Below are 15850 nucleotides of genomic sequence, written 5' to 3' on the forward strand. Positions count from 1 at the left end.
TGCATTAGCTGCTCTCCTGAATCGGTGAATCACGAACCTTGCGTCCTGAGCAAATGTCCGTGGAAAGAATGTGACAACGAGTTGGAGCTAATGCCAGTAAATGAAAACAAGGACGAGCCGCCTGCACTGTGACATGGATACACACAAAAGATGATCACACTTCCTGTATGGATTTAGTCTGTTTTTTGATTGATTTTAGCAAAAACATTCCAATGACATGAGTTTCTAATGTTTGCGGACACCGGCCAGGACAAAATATAGAGAACAACTATGGATATGAACTTACTAATGTTATAGTAACTAATGGTGGTATGGAGGTGACTCGAAGCTTTCGTGAAACTTCTAATAGAGGTTTCCGAGTGCTATAATTCCCTTTTTGGAGACTCTTGCGTCCGCGCTTTGCGTTTTGACGTAGAACAAAAATATTTCTCGCTCATGACTCCCATCGGCCGAGCCTGTACTTGTTTTTGAAATGCTAAATTGCATCTTTAATAATAAATAAGACAGGTCGGTAATGGTTTTAAGTAGTAGTTTAGTTTCATGTTTTCCTTCTCTAACTTGTTGCACATGGCATATTTACTTACTATTGTTACTGTTTATCGACAAATTTTCACCGTTTATTTTATAATTAATAATATAATAATTATATAATGATAATGTAAACTACTTCGCTTTTGTATTAGTTTAACAGCTTTAAGTCGAATTCCGTTTACACTTTATCGCAATAGGAGCCGGATTGAAAGAAAGATGGTCTGAAGAACTGGATAGATTCTTTCAGGTTATTGTACTCTAGGGAAACATATGCTGAATGAGGTAACTTTAAAGGAAACACCTTCTAAGTTATAGTCCAATTCGAATCCGAAAACGACTTCGAATACCTACCTTACTTTGTTGATATCGAACAGACGGGTAGAGTTTGCTCAGTGCTTACATTTGAGCGAGAAAGTTTACATGTTGAATTCGGCTACTGTGACTTCTTGGCCCTTCCAAAATGGCCGTTCTTTATAGGCTCGCATGTTAGTCGAAGAATGAATTTTTGCTCTTTTTGGTGTTAACGATCTCAACGCGACAGCAGCGAACAGCACAAATCTGTGTTACTCCAACATGGGTCCACAGACTCTTCTTTACGGATCTATTTGTGGAAGCGTGCAGCCTGCCCCGATCGAAATTGGGCTTGTCGTATAAATGATGCTAGGCCACTGGTAACGTAAGACAGACGGTGTCGGAGGAGATTCGAGAAGCAGGCTCAGTCAGTTATCAATTTTTCTTTGGAGGTAGCCGGAACACTTTGTGTTGTGGTGTTCTCTATTATTTCTCAGGGGTCGGCATGGGTCGCGGCTAAGCAAAAGCAAAGCTGACAACTTTGACGTTGTCCCCGTCCGCGGCCACGCCTAAATAGTTATGAACTTTTGCCAGCGAACCTCTCAGAGTAATGAAAATCAAACACAGATAACACCAAAACGTTGCTTTGTTGGATCATTAACTTATGATCAATGATGCACATAATCTATAAGCGTCCGACACGGTCGGTGTTGAGCTATCTACAAAATGGTAGGGGTCGCGGCAATGATACAATTGGATATGTATTTTCTCCATAATATCCGTTCCAACGCCAAAAATAATTTTAGAAAAGGAGTTACCATATGGCGAGCCTTCCTGGCGTCCACATATGTAGTTACGAGCATTTGTGCTTTCTGAAAAACGGCGAAGCTAATAACTCATAGACCTGAATTTGGGAGGACTACGAGTCCTCGTGGTGGTAACAGCCTCGCCTACTAAACTTAAGGTTTCTTAAGGTGATCTAAATACAGTTGACTTGGTGCAGGAAAAAAACTAGCCATCCGAAGTAACGTCCGATAATAGAACCGGACGCAAAACCTGAAACATTTAAGTTTACCTGCGTACGCAGACAACTGTATCTGACAACTGGAAGGACTGCACAGAACGCGCCTAGCACTTGTTTGTGTCCTTCATTCGAAATGTGCTCAGGTTATTTCCAGCAATCTGTAATGTCCGTTACTTCAAGGATGCTTGCCTAAATGCTGGACAAATTGCCGCTTCCTTATAAAAGAAGTCGAAGGACCTATGTCGGCGTTTGGTTCGCTATCGTCTTTAATTGTCCTTCACCATTAAAATTTCTCTCGTTCTGCTTGAACTTTGTTGAACGAAGCCGCGCTAAGGCTACGAGGATGATCTTGATAAATTGTTTTTCATACGTGTTCCGTAAGCAACATACGGTGGTTTCTCTTAACACGGGGGGTTTGGCAGCGAAGTACATACTCGCTTAGGAGATGGTATGGCCTATAGCATCATCGCATAAACGCTTGACGTTATAACCTCACACAGGGTCGCTCCGTTTTCGCGGCCGTATTGTAATTTACAAGTAAATCACTGACTGCTATATGGATAAAAAGCTAATTGCTCCAAACTAGTTTTCGGATTATGACGGGTCACCTCCGCTTGACGAACCTCACTCTTCGCTTACTCGAATCGTCTATGGCCGAATCCAGTGCAGACATATTCAGTATATTGACTGTCCAATGACCTCTATTTAGGTACTTCGAAGGTGGTCGAAACTGCTGTTTTTAGTGGAGTCATATAAATTGAAGACCATATTATACACAGATGTATAGACTATACAGACAGAATATATACCGCTCATTTCTAAAGAGAACACGAATCAGCCACTTGACGTCGTAAGATCCGTAATATATATATATATATATATATAAAATAATAAACGCTGCAGCAAAAATACCTAATGAATTCGTTAGTGCCTTGAGAGTTAATATACAATAAGTAATAAGAAAATTATAAATAGTAAATAATAAGAAAATGCAAGCCAAAATTATTAATTGAATACGGATTCAAAGTCAAATGGCGAAACCCCTGGAGAATTTGAAATGTGAAATGAAAAATACAACATCTGCTTGAATTAACTTGAGCCCAATGGCATTTATTTGAAGAAAAAATTTTCGAAATAATTCTCCGCTGTTCTGTCAATTTATCATCTTTCGACATAGTTTATTTGGTAGAAGATTTTGCTACATTAAGATGTACCTTTTTAAAGTAAATGTACAGTATCGGTGTCGTTTGTTACAATATCGTTTAATGTTTAGGAAACCAAAACGGGATGATAAGACATAGAGCTTACTTTATTCTGGAATAAGATAAACGATATTTATACTTTTCGTAACGTGACGTAATACCCCTTCACCGTTTTCTTTGACTTAACAATTGATGCTTGTTGCGTTCCCCACAGTTTTTTGTAACCAATAACCCGGTTGAAATTAGCTTTCCTTTCATACACACACCGCTGTAATCATTCTAGGCGAATCATATTATGGATTATACGAAGGCAGTACCCAGCTTGCATATCCCGCCAGACGTACGACACAAGATCGCGCCAACAATTACGCCCAATTACATTTAAATGGTCGGCCTGTCATTTGACAGGGCAGGCCCATATTTGCTGTCAGCACCCGGCCTTGTTTGATTTCGTAACCGTAGCCTGCAGTCATTCTTTGTTAGTGCTTAGTTGGCTTGGCGGTCGTTGTGTGCCGATCTCCTGTTTGGCAAAAGAACGACGGGAAATGAGATGTAGTCCGGTCTCTAACTAAGTGGGTCAAGGGATCAGGCTAAGTGGAGGATTATACTATGTGTACAAATATACTAACTGACCGTAAAATGTCGTTCGCTTCATTGCGATCTTCCATATGACTTTCTGTATACCTCTCTATATTTCTGTGTATAAGTAATATTAGTCACATACGTTTCTACTGACAGTAGAGGTCAATAAATCCTGCTTTGCCAACCTTCGCCCTTTAGAGATCGGCCCGGATAGGTTACTTCGACCGGCGTAGTAGGACCGTTTTGTCGCCTCTTATACACATGCAGACAATTCGCGCAAAGCTATCTTGTTGAACCGTGTTTTAGCTGGACTGCTGCCGAGATCGAAACGCCAGTCTATTAATAATGGGAACAAGAATAGGTCTCGCTGCAAACAGCAACGTAACGATGCTGAACACAACGAATCCATAGGCTGGTTATCGTTATACTGTCGTGAAGGTAGAAATGTAGATCTTGCTGAGAGTTTGAATAACAGCTGTCGGTTAGAAAATGGCGAACGTCCTGCATGCAGGTTAGTGCTTGGATAAAAGTGGGAGCAAACTGGATATAGTTTCACGTTAGGGCCGCAATGGAAGTAATCGGAAAAAACGAGAGACGAGGCTAATAAGCACAAATAGGGGGAAGCTAGTATTCATCTATTCGTGACTGGAAAACAAAGGTGATAGATGGGTAACAACGAAATGGAGTAGTTATTGGAAGAGTAACAGTGCGCGGAAATCGTTTACTTTTAAAATTCGAGAGATCATTAGGGCTTGAGCGTCACGTAGGGCTCTCGAGGGAGAAATGTATAGCTTTTTCAGTTTATCGGCACAATACAATCTGCCAAAGAACGTCGAGGACATCTGCTGCAGGCTAAGATTATAATGCAGCATAAAGTATAGGAAAAAGTGCAATTTTTTAAAAGAACAAAGAGAGACTCTAAACGTAAACTAATTAACCGACTTCAGCCTCTAATCAGGGCCTCTTTCTGACCTAAAAGGTGCGTACCATCGAAGCACATCGACTGCCTGTGAATATACATACTAAAACGATTATATTAATTTCAGTCCTCGAACTTCCTAAGACGTATAAGTAGATGTGAAAATAACGTCAGCTCATCTGATTATATAGGACCTTTTTCGTTGGTCAAGTACAATGTAGGCCACTATCCGTAAAGGATACAATTAAATTTTCATGTACGTTTGCCACTCTCGCTTGTGTTAATAGTGTATCAGTGATATCTACAATCCAAAGCTCTACGTAAGGTTTAGTAATAGAAATAAACAACTAGCAAAAAAATAGAAACAGTGTATAAAAAAAACCTAAAGTGGTATACGGTCACTTAGAAACGGCCATCCTGCAGTTGTCTCCTTGTATATTCCTCTGCCTTGTGTAATGTGGAGGGAATTATGTGGACTATTAAACTATATTTCTTTAATCAATAGGTCTCGCATAAATCTCGAGATCCTTTACTAAGTCGCAATAATGTAACTACGCCGCACACTGCCACCAGGCAGACCAAGACATCACGAGCTGACTGAGCCGATCATACATTGTTGAACGTCCTCAATGACAGTTTCATCGACAAATAACAACGACAACAGCAACGCTAAGAACATTGTACATGTGGTAAATTGTCAGGGCAATCAACGATGTCACAGGGAAACTCTCCGAGTATAACACCCTCCCCCTCCCCTAGTGTGTGCCGGGTAAGTGAACCTGTGTACCTCGATAGTTCAACTTACTTCTAGACAGTTTGAGGTTTGTTTGCTCACTTCACTTCAGGGGGGTGGCCGCGAGCTTTGTTCCTATTCCAGTCCTGCCCCTACGGTTGCTCCTCTCTGTTCTCTCCCCAAAGGTCTAAAGGACTTACGCGTAAACTATATGCATTGACTAAGCAACGAGAAAACTTCGCTGGGTCTCGTCGTTCTGCTGACCAATCTACTGGCATTGACAGGCCTTTGCTTCATTGTTCCTGTATTTTGCTGTCACGCAAATAAACCGCGCCTGATATACTTTCTTTTTCTTTCTATTTAAGGACTGAATCCGAACGCTACGAACTTGGCTGTCCCTCTTAGTACACTCGAGAACTTTCAACACCAACGATCGTCATTCGAACTTGTTGCTGATTGACTAAATGAGTTGAACCGAACTAGTAATTAAACAAACAATCGCAGAAGCACTGGCAACGTTACCATCGCCACCTCTGCATGTAGGCTATGGGATGAATAAAAAAACGGCTGTATTTTACTTATCGTATATATCGTAATATCTATTTAATTAAATCAAATTTGTATGTACTACAGTTTGTTATTACTAGCGCTATTATCACGGTCGAAAGGCTGTACCTACTTGACTCGTTTTAGAATGTTCGCTGTTATGCGTTTGGCTTTACTTTTTGGTTTCGCCCGTTATGCTATTTGCTGGTGTTCTTATTAATGCAGTTACTTCACGAAGCTACTCCATCCCTGCCAATTAGAAGTTATCTATCTTTTCATTCACTCTGTAAGAATCTAATTTAGATGCCATAAACGGCTGTAAATATTGAATATTACCATGATCTGATAATTTTAAGGGAGTTCTCGGGGTACCACCGCAAATTTTCCTCAACAACTTACCGGAACCTGGTGAGCGATATGCCTTATCCTGAACCTCAGTTGTTAGCACGTTTAACCTCCGAAAAGGTTCGTATGCTTGAAATTATCCGTTCGGCAGCATAAGGTAAAGCGGAAACGCCGTCTTCGAGCAGATTTCTGAAACAAATAGAAAATCAACTTTACTTTTTAGACATGTAAAAATAAAGAGAACGCATATAGGTAAATATATTTTAGTTTTTATGATAGAATTGAAATAACGAAATAAAATATAGAAAAATAGTAGAATATGAAAAATGTCAATACATCCCAAGAAAAAGAAATAGAGAAAAAAAAAATACTAAAAGGAAAGCAAATGATAAGAGAAAACTCTGCAAATGTTACATAGTAGCCCTTTAGACTGTTTTAATAGTTATCAGTTTGTTAGTGGCTGACGTCACATTTTTAAAAGAACGAGTTCGGGTGGTCCCCTATCAGTTGCAGTGATCTGACCTTTTTCGGTTTTCTAATCAACTTCAAATTGAGCCATTCAGTGGTATCTGCGAGGCTAAAAGTTGATTTCTTCTTATTTAATCTAGCTTACTGTTTTATCGTAAAATCTTGCCAAAAGTGACCGCAAAACACTTCCTGACAGGTTTTGAAATCCTTCATCTGAGAACTCGTGTATTTGATCGCCTGTTTATGTGTGTACTTACGCTGTTATAGTGTTTTCGTATTAACACATTTTGTCATCGTAAAGCCCACATGTATTGGTTTAATCCCACCTAACCTTTTAGAGTTAGTCAAAAAGAATAATAGTTCCGGGGACTTTCGTCTGGTGGGGCAGGTCACCAGATCGACACTCTGTTTTTACACTCTTCATAAATTGACATTTGTCATATAAACAATTGTTGTAATATTACCGAGTATGAAGAAAATCTACAACTGCGGCCTTTTTATGGGAGATTACTGTCTTTAATGATCTTATTACAAATACAAAAAATTTTCGGAGGCTGATCTCTATATTTGAGACTGATCACGCGCTTCACGCTAACGACTTCTGATGACAATCCAGAGCTGGTCAGGAACAGTTTACATGGGAAGTCAGGCACTTAAGCCACATCATAAATTAAATGCATGGCATATAAGAACTACCCTTCGTTTCAAACCACGCGCATTTTATAAAGAGCGTTCCCGCTGAAGCTTTCCGAGAAGGGCAATATTTGAAACCGTTGAACTTGTAGACTACAGCTGGAAGGTACGCTTTGGCCTGAACTAGACAATTTGATGTTCATTGTCTATAGGGTAATGTATTGCGATTGTTAATATACACATTATTTTTATCATTCATAGTCAAACGTAGTTTTATGACCAACACAATCATCATTTAAACAGGCCTGCGGCCTTACCTTAATATCATCCCCTAGAAATGACTAATTATTATAATGTCACTGCCTGAATTATCCGCCCAGTTGAGATACCTACCCAAATCTACCTATACTCAAAAATACAACTCTAAGAATCTCTCATATCGTTTCAAAAGAAATGTTAATGGTAGTTATATTATTATATTACTAAGAATTATTATCTAAGAAATTATAGGTATCATCACGTTCAGGCTTCGTTCCCTCATCTACTCGGTGTGCGCGGTTTCGGTGCTATCTTCAACACAACTTCTACATGATAGTTCTCCTTTTTTCAATATTTGCTCTGATCTAAATCATAAAACGTCCTTTTCACGACAGACGGCTCCGACACTTCTTTGGCTTCGCACATCTTTCGCCGTACCCTTTCAATTGAAGAACTGTCAAAAAAATCGTAAGGATTAAGTTTTGCTATAATAGCCGCGTTGAAGTTTCTCAGTTGACTGCTGTCCACGCTACATATATTCACTTATGGCTCAATTCAGACTATTCTGTAAGCTATAAATTTTCATCTCGTTTAATTGTCATTCTAATCACATCCTGTTAAAGACAGTTATTGACAAATAACCTCGCTTCTGAATTTTTCTATAAAACTTAAGCATTGAACACACACCGAAGTGCTTGTATCTGGGAGGCTATTTCTGTCATCTGAATAAAGTGTTTATCCATAAACGTAAGCTTTGCGTCCATCGAAGCCGCCAGAATTTCCTAGCCGTTAGAATCTTGTACTGTCTTTTTTTAAACTGTGACGAAGAAATGATCTGTTTCTTCTGATCAGACATGTTACTATCTGCATATGAATACAATCACTTGCTGTTCCTCTAAGAATGAATATAAAAGGCTGTCCTAAAAACCAACCTGGCAGAAGGCTGCATATTTGTGCACTTCTGTTTCAATTATAATATCAGCACCGAATGCCACTTGATCAGTGCGCTAACAAGCAGAATCAGCCGTACGTAAAATTCGTCCGCTTTTGCCCATGCATTTATTTAGAATCTTAAGCTCACTTCTTCTTTTAGTGTACATGATCCCGATTATATATCTAAACTAAACGCTATCAAATGATATACCATTAGTGTTCTGATCCGACTTTTTGTCAAGAGGTTAATGTGTAAATCTCGGTTACAGACATCGGGCCTCATATTTAGATATTTGCTATAGCAGTGTGAGACTTTAGCAGAAGTGTTCACTAAACGCACGCACTTTTCCCTAATTAGCCTTAGGTTGGTACTTCGACTCCACGGGACACCAATTCAACCTGAAGCGAAGGTAAACCTCCTTGGCCTGAATCCTAGCCACGTATCCCAACTCGTTACAGCCGTCAATTACGTTGCCTGTTTACAATATTTCTTCTTCTTTAATCTCGTATATTACTTCTGTAATTCTACCGTAACTATCCTAGCGTCCTATTAAGTAAGCTCAGTTATTGGAGTTGGCCCGGTTGTCTTTTTCTAGTTCCCTCTTTGTCATTCACCTAAAACTCTGATTTTTTCACTTTACTTTATTGTTCTTTTGTCCTGAATTCAGTCTCATGAGCTCAGTAACTTTTTTACAACTTTGTTACTCCGTTACCCTGCTTCAGATCTTTTTGCTCTTCGAATATACAGGGTTGGAAATTTAATGAGTGAAAGTACCAATCGTACCAGGCAAACATCTTAACAGTATGGTCTAGTCTGATCTGATCTGGTCTGGTCTGGTCTGCATCATGCATTAGCCTTTCACAGCCCTGAACTGTTCCATTCCTACTATGCTCTAGTTACAACGCCATTTAATAGGTTCATTGGAAAAATTCTAGGTAGGTCCGGGAATACCTAGTTCACTTAAACCTTCAATGGCGGTAAGTCCTCAATGCCATACTGAGGAGGCGATTCCGAGGACTTATTCACACGGCAGAATTAGCCGAGAAAGTTGAACAGGAATACTCCACTACCCTGTTCTATCGTTTCCTAGTAACTCAGTATAATTCTCCTACTGTTTCAAGTGATAACTTTCTAAATGCCAAGTAAGCACTAGGTCGCTGGATACCTCCGAAAACTCGAATTTCGTAGGCCTCATTATGTGAAAGTCAAACAACTAGGCAACTGTTATAGTTGGATTTTTTACAAATTTGTAAAGATAACTGAAAAAGGCATTTTTTCCGCTTTTTATTAGAATCACAGTCTGTGGATAATTTTTGTTGAATTGTTTGAATTTTTTATGTTGAAGTCTTTCTTTTTTCTTAAATGTTGTTTCCACTATTGTCCGCTCCTTTCAGACCACGAAAGGAACCCAAAAGTTGTTACAGCTGTCTTGTAGATCTTTCGGACGTGCGTATACGCAAACATGTACTCGTTGAAAAGCATAAAATTCGAAATCTTCTGCAATCTTCGGATGGACAGATGTTGTTAGAAGTGATCGGGCAATAACTAGTACAGTGCGAAGAGTTCGAAAATTTGTATCCAGTAACAATAACGTTGGCCTATCGTACAATGGAGATTTGAATGGGACCATCTTGGCAGGTGACATCGAATTTATTCAAGAGTAAACATAAGAGAGATGCTCGTAGACATGGAAGGGCTTTGAGCTCGTACCTAAATCAAATCTATTATTATAACTTATTGTATGAACCTATAACAACGCAACGTACTTTTGGTTCGTAGGCCATCGTAGGGACTCCCCTTTCCCCTACTTCAATCGATGACCCTACTCCAATGGCATTTATATAAGTTAAACAAAGCCACTAGAGTCAGCTGTTAATATTGTGAATAGATTTTACATCGGTATAAAAGCGTAATCTTGGCCGCTATCTACTGGGCAGTGTGACGTTTACAATTACGCTTGTCGTCACTTGGGAAAACGCGGTTGCTTAAATGTGATATGGCTACCGCAATAGTACTACTTTGATCGTAAAATTTCTATTGACATTTTATGCCACACGGGATGAACAAGATTTGTCGAAAGAATTGTATTCATCTCTTTTAAAAGATCTATGGACGATATCGTTCGAGAGGCAACTTACCGCAGAACTAGTTACGCAGTTCACGATTATTACCTACAAAAAGACTACAATGGACAGATTCAAGTTAAAAACGTGAAATGAAGACCACCTCTTTTTCAGTCTCTTGATTGTTTAATTGTGACTCCTATCGCCATGTCTGGTATTTTCAAATATCACGTGTTGTTGGACGCGAATACACCGCCTCGGTTCATCCATCATACTTGTTGTATCGAAAGGTACGTATGTTACAGATCTGATCAAGACCTGTGGGCAACATGCGAGTTGCAAAAAAAGCTCGTCTGCGAATCCGCGTATGCGGAATCGCCTTAGACGGCGTCAGCTACTTAGCCAACTGACTCCATTGTTACACAGTCGAACAGTATGAAAAACACTAGCTTTGGCTTCACAAACGAAATTTCGTAAAGCAAAAATATTTTGCCCCTTTGATTTTTTTTTTTTTTTTGATAATATGTAAAGATCACTCAACTGAATAGATGTACTTAGGAAAGAAAAATGCAACAATATTTGTTTAACATGTACAGTCGCACGAAGAACAAGTTGACGTTTGGCCCTACCGCGGTGTTGAACATCTTGTACTTTGGAGATTATACGTGCCAAACAAGCGTATTCAGTGATACGAATGGCGGCAACTATTATTAGACCACGTTTAAATTGAGCACGCGTTTATTACTAGCGAGATACGTCGCTGTGATATCGTCGTTGAGCATTTTTTGGGCGGTATTACTGTCTCGTTAGATTTTTCGAATTTTCTATTATAATACAGCGTACAAACATTGGACAAGACAAAGGCGGGAAGAGCTTTAGCCTTTTCCCGGTTCCGACAACTCCGCCGTAGACCAAAATCCCTCTGGCTTAGTCGACCACCAGCAGCCCGTAAATTCTATAAAAGTGAGATTCAAGCGATCTAGAATGACAACACGGAAGCGATCTCTATTATTAATCGATCTGACATCTATGTGCCCTTCGCCCAATGAATACACGGTACAACGACACATGTCTACCCACACTCTGATGCGGATAGCAGCACTTGATTCTAAGACCCATTCTTGGTTAATGCCGAAACGACGGGCATCTACAGACTCATCTTTGTATGCAAAAAAAAAAAAAAGTTCGTCTGAAACCATTCTCGTCGTGACTGTCTTCGTGTGACGCCTCAGTTTCGAAGAACCGGCTGCACAATATGTTAACCGGTGTATAGATATATATATATATATATATATATATACAGAATTCTGGTATACACTGGTATACACAATTCAAATTTGAAAAATCAGTATCAGTCAATTTTCGTATGTTATGACTAATTGTCGTCAATATAGCTACTCTTGCGGCTTAACTTAAAGAACATAGACGAAGTCTACCTCACATACTAATTAGGTATTAGTAAAAAAAATTATTTGTATTTTTTATGCTGTGCGGGGGATGTACAGCTAGGAAGGACAACCTCCGATTTATATGAAGATAATTTGTAGGATTGTCTTGCGTACTTTGCTTTCGTCCGTGATCGCATGCTCACGCATATCCGAAACAGGACTAGAAAAAGAGCTATTGAATCTTGTGAGCTATTGAGCCTTATGAAAGATGCATAGATTGTTATTGATATTTATGTCAAAAAGTTCATTATGCACAGGGATCATTTTATACAAGTTATATATCGAACGTTGGGGGTGAAGTGTAATGCGTCGCTTTGAACACTTCTCTGCCGCTTAGACCATGCCATTCAATAAAAGGAGCTGAGGAGAGCCTAGCGAGCGGACCTAAAAGGTGAAAAAATCTATGTTTACGACCCTTCGGAAGCCTTGCTACAATATGCAGGCCGCTTTTTTCGCAAGTAATCTAGTTTTACATCATTTACCTTTTGTTGTTCTTACCTTACGTCGTTACCAAAGTCTACCTTTGCTTAGCAGTTCATCGATTGAGTTTTGCACAGAGCGGCTCGAAACGCATAAGACAAATGAGTTTTGACTGAAAACGTCCGGGTAGTTGGCGAGATGAATCAAACGTCCGACAAAAAATATGACAAAAATCGCTGCCTAGGCTATAGAAGATAACGAATCCTTATAAGCGACAAAATCAGTGTGATCGTCTTTATATTTGGCGTTCGTAATATATCAAATATGGTTTCCATCGTGCCACAAGCGCAAATGTTCTTAGCTACGGTAATTAAACTGAGAGATATCAGGTAAGATAGAACCCTTTTCCGATATTTAGCCTCAGCACTTTACCAATTCAAAATGTTAAAAAGCACCAAATAGAATCATCCTTCGTTGCACTGCCTACAAATACAACGATAATAGTAAAAAAAAAATGGTAAAATCAATGGCAAGTTTCGATTCTATGATTCAATGTTACATATTCTATCAGCGTGTCTTTATTTAGTGCTTTATATTTATTTCCGTGTAATAGATATCAGAATACTTTGATATATACATCATTATAATTAGTTGATGATAATGAGTATACTCAGGTGATTCGAAACAATTTGACGGCTTCTAAACATACGAATTCAGCGGTATTTGACCATTAGGAGGCATTTATTTTATTAATAAAATAAATTTCACAAGTATTTCTGTCCTAATTAATTTATTCCCATGACAACAAAAGGTAAATGAAAAGGACCGTAAGGATATGATGCCAGAAATACAATGGCGGACTGAAGAGTTTCGGTAACCCTTGAAGAGCCATTAGACAACAAGCCAACTTGAAATTTTGTGATTCAACTTAAATCTATTAAAATCGGTTTTGGATAAGTTAGCTGCATTGTTGCGACTTCACTTTCAGGTACAGGGCGCTCATATGTAAGATACACCATAATGCGGGCAATTTTAAAGATTTACGTCCTAAAAATGGAAGCTGAGCGTTGGGATCAATATGATATAATATAATAGAGGATAAGTCACAGTCACTCTCAAACGATGAGACTAATATTGTATACAGCGCCTGTCGAAAGAGATAAAGATAATGTTCACTAGTGAATTAGTCTTTAGATTTCATTATAGCTTGTCAGAGTATGATTCATATTCTATCGTACCGCAATACATGAGGCAAAGCTATACATCTAAGATGGGATGGGGTTTCCTTAGTCTTCTAAGATTTCAGACTTTGTGGCCCACCATTGCCCAGACAAGATGCGGCCCAGAAACTGGACAATTTCAAATGTTAATAATAAAAATCAAGTCGTAAGTGTTATTATATCATAATTTTTCTAAGTATTTGTCAACTAAACGTAGAAACACGTAGTGATTCATGTTTGGAAACGGCCGCTGACACACGTCGTTTTGTGTTGGCAAAAGCCGGTCGTCGTCTGAGTAATGCGTTACAGCCTGCCGGACGTAAAACCCAAATAAATCACCTAGCTATCGTCCTGAAAATGTCACGTTCAAAAAAACTTTACTTGGGCGGAGTTATTGTGCAAAAATACGACTGTATGAAATTGAAAATTGTCAGCAAAATAGGCTATTTTATTATAGCCGTTGACCTTTCGTTGACAGCAAAGGCCACAGCTGATTTTCCAAATAGGAAAGATGTGCGATAGCATGCGGATGTTTTTAAACATTTATGGAAATTACTTTCATCTTTTACACACGGAAACAAATTTAATTTCACAAAAATCCAATTGAATTATACAGCTCATAAACATTACAATCAGCTTCATTTTTCCGATGCCCTCTAAAGCCTCCACCTCGATTTACTCTCATCCGGAGTCAAGTGCTACTCAATTGTCCGTTCATTTCTGAAAAAATTAAAATTAGCAAGGTATGTGTACATATTGCATGCGTTTTGCACACACAAAACGAATAGACTTGTCCTCGTTTTGAAACAAATTACACTTTGATAGTTGGAATTGTGTTTAAAGTCGACAATTACGACAGTACCAGCAGCGTCGATAAAAAAAAAATAGCAACAAAAACAAGAATATTTGGCCGGACCCTGCACAAAAGATACACACGACTTAATGTGGCCATTAGGAGTGATTGAGGTAGCGACTATAGAAATAGAACGAATGAGAGTAAAACAGTATGATGTCACCTAAACTGGCATCTAGGTATGTAACAGACGTTACATAGGCTCTGAACTGTGGCCAAAATTTATTACTAGGCTGCTACCGCCTCTGTTATCGTGGGACTGGACTATCCGCACACCGCAATAAACCTGTTAAAGTTTTCGCGAAATTTCAGGTTAACTTACTAATGTTTCACACGATGTCAGGACCAGCGAAATATCTAAACAAGGGAGAATTTCTCTTTTTAGCTAAGTTAGCTGTCTGAGCATCTAGAGTTTTTAAAGATATATTTATGTACTGAAACACAAGCGAACTGATAGAAAAACGACTTGCCTATGTTTATTCATACCAGTCTCTGTGGGTGTATATGTGTGCAACTGTGGTTTTCCTATAACGCAGTGGCCATAAGATACATGTAATCCTTAAACCAAGTTTCCATGGTAACTGTGTTCCTACAAAGAACATTATGTTTTATATGCAGTCCTCTTCTGCCTAACACTTTAACTTTGTTACTTAACACTTTGTTTATAATTATCGGCCGCCAGTAATTCAGAATTATATTATGAACGAATCAGTATAATTCCTATAATGGTGCACAGGTAACATGTTTACTCATTAAAGTTAAGGTTATGTTTGCTGATTTAGGTCCAAATCGAGAGCAAGACAGGCACGTTTAATTTAGTACTGGAAGAGGCCAGCCATTCAAAAATGATAACTGCCAGCAGTAACAGCGGATGTAAAATTCGTAACGTTGAATCTGTTTTGTATCTTAAATTTTATTCTTTTTTTTTTTTGCATTTCGTCCGTACCGGCCGGAATCTTCGTTAAAAAGCTAATAAAAAGAAGTGGCGTCTGCCGCATGTTTGTGCCGTTTCTTTTCTCCTTATTTGGCTCACTAGTTTGTACCTAGGTGACGCGGTAATCATCGACAACGTTGTCTATACTAAAGTTTAATTGTGCTTAAGGTCACTGTAGTACGTCCGAACGTTATATACTGTATGTCGTCCATTATAAAAATAATTATAGTATATAATTTTATATATAATATGTAATTATTTTCACTTTCTAGAGGTTTCATCTACGACTACAATACATATTTACACCGCGCAATAGCCAAAATCAGCTAGGTGACCTCTAGAAATTAAATAGCGCTTAATTTATATTCTGGTGCAGAATCTTATCTTCTTGAGAATTGATCGCCATGCCGATATGCTGATATTAACCCCCTCGTGCAAATGTTCCT

At 38.8% G+C, this 15850-nt stretch overlaps 1 long non-coding RNA gene across 7 annotated transcripts in view; it reads right to left on the bottom strand.

Moving 5' to 3' along the window:
* Positions 1 to 2927: 2927 nt before the first annotated feature.
* The window catches only part of LOC111266132 (uncharacterized), a 59790-nt gene continuing 46867 nt past the window's right edge, over positions 2928 to 15850 (bottom strand). For 6 of the 7 annotated variants that reach the window (XR_002683895.2, XR_015313314.1, XR_002683896.2 and 3 more), the window contains 3 exons: positions 6228 to 6362; positions 3773 to 3944; positions 2928 to 3568 (listed from right to left, as the gene is read on the bottom strand). This is a non-coding gene — a long non-coding RNA (uncharacterized LOC111266132). The remainder of the gene's footprint in view (positions 3569 to 3772; positions 3945 to 6227; positions 6363 to 15850) is intronic. The other variant, XR_002683893.2, reaches the window with a different exon arrangement.

Source organism: Varroa jacobsoni, unplaced genomic scaffold (genome assembly GCF_002532875.2).
Source record: "Varroa jacobsoni isolate VJ856 unplaced genomic scaffold, vjacob_1.0 scaffold_1057, whole genome shotgun sequence".
NCBI lineage: Eukaryota > Metazoa > Arthropoda > Arachnida > Mesostigmata > Varroidae > Varroa > Varroa jacobsoni.